General features: G+C 32.6%; 1 pseudogene; it reads right to left on the bottom strand.

The window, feature by feature from the left end:
* Positions 1-4108, bottom strand: part of LOC107661161 (integral membrane protein GPR137B-like) — a 12040-nt pseudogene that overhangs the window by 4438 nt on the left and 3494 nt on the right.

Here is a 4108-nt window from a genome sequence, read left to right on the forward strand (position 1 = left end):
GTATCTCGGCCAAATATTGTCCGATCCTAACAAACCATACATCAATGGAAAGCTCATTTATTCAGCTTTCAGATGATATATACATCTCAATTTAAAAAAATTGACCCTTATGACTGGTTTTGTGGTCCAGGGTCACGTATCGTGAGATTTTGATATCATTACATCTCTAGCAAACACTCATCAGATCAGTCCGGCTCACCCGGTCCTGGGCCGGTTTTCGCACACGGAAAAAGAAAACCACCAGAGACATGGGCAGCAGCTCCCAGACGAACAGAATGACGCCGAACACGACGTAACCAGCGTCTCCCAGACTGGAGCGCAGATGCGCCTGCAGAAGCAGAGAAACAGCAGCTTTATTCCTGATCCAGAGCGAGCGAGTCCGGAGATGCTGAGCTGAGAGATGCGCACCTGATCCGACACGTTATACTAGTCGTAATCGAACGAGCTGATGCTCTCTGTGTTGCTCAGAGCCAGAACCACTAGATTATAACAGGCGCGCGACGCGTACAGGACAATCACCATCAGCCCGATCAGCGTCACCTGACACACCGACGTGCCCTGAGAAACAACGGGGTTAAACACACATTCACTAACTTTTTCTCAGATTAACCACTTTTTATCATTATTATATATACATTGTTTACATTTGCTTGAAGTGAAATTTAATATTTCAATAATTTAACAACGTGTTCACGGTTTTCTGATGACCATCAATAGCAACATGAATCCAAGTAAACAAGTAAAATATTTCCTATTTTTAGTAAGCGTTTTAATTTGAATTTGTTTTACATTTTATTATTTACATTTTATATTTTATATTTTTATTGTAATTTAATTTAATAATTATTTTAAATATTTTTTAGTAAGTTGTATTTTGAATGTTTTTATCACACAAACACACACACACACACACACACACTTATTCATCAGACAAACCACTGAACAACATTTGCATGACGATTAATGGAAACATGAAATGCAAGTAAACAAGTAAAATATTTCATATTTTTAGTAATTGCTTTATTTCAAAAAAAAAAAAGTTTTTATTTTAATTTAATTTAATAATTATTCATATAAATTTTGTTTATTTTATGATTTCATGAAATTTTCAGTAGGTGTTTTGTTTTTTTACATTATTTAAGTTTCACATCTTTAAGATGTAATTTTCAGTAAGTGTTTTATTTTGATTGTTTTTATTTTAGAATTGTTTTTTAATTTGACATTTTCATGATTTGATAAATTGTTGTGCTTTGTATTTTTTGTAATTGCTAGAATGGTACATTTGTATGATGTAATTAATTTTTTGTAAGTATTTTATTGATTTTATTAAAATTATTATAACAAAATTATTACTTATTATTATTAAATACAACTATCTTAGTTTTACAGTTTAATTAGTTTTAATTTATTCTAATTAATTGAAATGTTTTGTTTGATTTTAATGTGATATTTTTATGATTTCGTTTTAATTTTTTAATTTTTATTTTTCATTAAAATTTTATAATAAAATACCTATTATATTATTATTATTATTAAATACAATTATTTGTTATAATTTTACATTTTTATGATTTAATTGATTTTTATGAATTTTTGTTTCGTTTGTTTTTTTATTTACATTTTTATGATTCACTTTTTAATGTTTTATTGTTTTTTTAATTATTATAATAACATTATTATTAATAAAATACAATTATTTATTTTACATTTACATTTTTATTATTTAGTTTTGTTGTATTTTTGTTTTTCTGTTATATTATTAAATAATTATTTGTTTTAATTTGACATTTTACGATTTAATTATTTTTCTTCTAATTAAAATTATCATAATAAAACGAATGCTATTATTATTATTATTATTAAATACAATTGTTTGTTTTAATTTTATATTTTTATGATTTCATGAATTATTAGCTTTTCATCAGTGCAGTTTGGGGAACCCTAATGTAGTGTAAACGCTGGCAGAATTTCTCTTAGCTATGTCTGAAGTGTGTGTTTCTCACCTTGGACTCCAGGTAAATGCTGGCGAGCGACATCTTGGCGATCTTGTAGAGGCAGACGGCGAGCGAGACGGCACCAAGGACGAAGAGCGAGTCGTTGATGGCGACGCGCACCAGAACGACGCTCTTGACCTGAGCGTGGCTCATCTTCACCAGCAGAGCACAGGTCAGATTGACCAGCAGAAACAGCAAGCTCACGCCGACGAACATCAGGTTCAGAGGAAACCTGCAGACGCACGAGAACATCAGCGCCACGACCGGCCCGATTCACAGAGAGAAGCTCAAACATCAGCTTCATCACTCACTTATATTTGAGAAGGTGAGGAGAGTACTTCGACTTGGCCTTGAAGAAAACCTGCCAAAACAAACATGAAACATCACTAACTAAACACTCTAAACCCTCAGCCTGACACTCTTTTCATTATTCATATTTGTATATATTCTTTTATATTGTTTCCCTAAGATTTTAAATTAATATTTAAATATTTGTATTTAAAGGAGACATATTATGCCCCTTTTTACAATGTGTAATATAAGTCTGTGAAGTTTCAGCTCAAAATACTCCACAGATCATTTATTATATCATTTTGAAAATGCCTATTTGGAGTGGAAGCAGAAACAAGCTGTTTTTAGGGCCTGTTTCTTTAAATGCAAATGAGCTGCTGCTCCCCGCCCCCTTTTCCAGAATAGAGCAGCTAGAACCTGCTAAAAACATCTGTTTTGGTTCTGATTATCATGTTTATCGTGCTGAAATCATGCGGTTTAAACCATATGAGTTTAAACTTCAGATATATGGTTTTCTGAGTGCACACATCCGAAGCACACGGACAGAAAGCGGCTGTCACAGCATGTGAGTACTAAACTAAGTTCTCATTCACACACAAGTTTACGTTAAACACACACACGAGTTACAAAAACAGTGGGTTATGTCTGTGAAGGTAAACGGCTGGGAAATAAATCTCATGTTTATTTTAGATCTGTGTGGCAGCAGCAATATACAGTAAATAAATCAATAAATCCACTGCTCTGTTGTCTCGTCTGAGGCTGGGACTCTAAACAGTGTAGATTTTCATGATATGTCACCTTTAAATATATATTATTTAAAAACACATTTGCATGTTCACTGTGCTCTGATGAAGGTTCTGATGACATGCAAGTAAACATTAAGTATTTCATATATTAGTGCTGTCAAAATTGGCGTGCGAATGCAGGCGATTAATTTTTTCAGTTCAATGCATTAAAAATATTTAATAAAGGGGCGTAGCTTGGGTGCTGCTTCTGTCTCTTTTTTCTTGACAAGAATTGCGTTTATTTAGACGTGCAGCATGTCTTTACGAGCACATCAAACTGGAGACTTTTCAGACGCGTGATCCAACTTCGATCCAAACGAGCGCGGAAACGGTAACGAGGTGACGAGGAGCTTCAGCAGAACAACAGTGAACTGCGATCAGATGAGATGTTGTCAGGCATATGTCAGTAAAAACCAGTTTTCCTGTCAGCTGTTATACTGTGCTCGTAGCACAAGCTCTTCTCACATTAAAGTGTGAATGAAACTACGAGCATTCAGTGTCAGATCCGCATCACGTTCAGCTCTTAAAGTAATAGCAGCCCAATAACCTAATAACCAGCTGCTGAGATTCTGTTCATCAAATATCAAAAGAAAAAAGAGGAAATCAATAACTGTTGTAGCTTTAAGGATTTATCTATATTTAATTTAGAATTTAGCGTTTGATAACTTTATTCAATTATTGAAAATATCACTGTATATTTTCTACTCGCTGAAGGGCACAGGCAGCTAAATATGACATTTATGGACATAATGGGTTAAAATGTTAAAATGAATAGCTCTCAATAGAGTTTCATAGAGACCTCAGTAGTACATCAGTGATACTGGCCTTCAGTCATAAAAAAAGATGTCATTAAACAAATATTAAAAATATACTGTCATTATGTTGTTTCAACATTAATTTGAAGATTGAATGTGAAATTATTGCAATATAAAAGTATATTTAAAAACTTTAAAATCGCAATTAATTTCAGAAAAAATGTGCAACTAATTAGTTAATTTATATATGTACAGTATATATTTATTTATATATATATATATA

This window comes from Sinocyclocheilus anshuiensis, unplaced genomic scaffold, assembly GCF_001515605.1.
Source record: "Sinocyclocheilus anshuiensis isolate Anshui unplaced genomic scaffold, SAMN03320099.WGS_v1.1 scaffold2737, whole genome shotgun sequence".
Classification (NCBI taxonomy): domain Eukaryota; kingdom Metazoa; phylum Chordata; class Actinopteri; order Cypriniformes; family Cyprinidae; genus Sinocyclocheilus; species Sinocyclocheilus anshuiensis.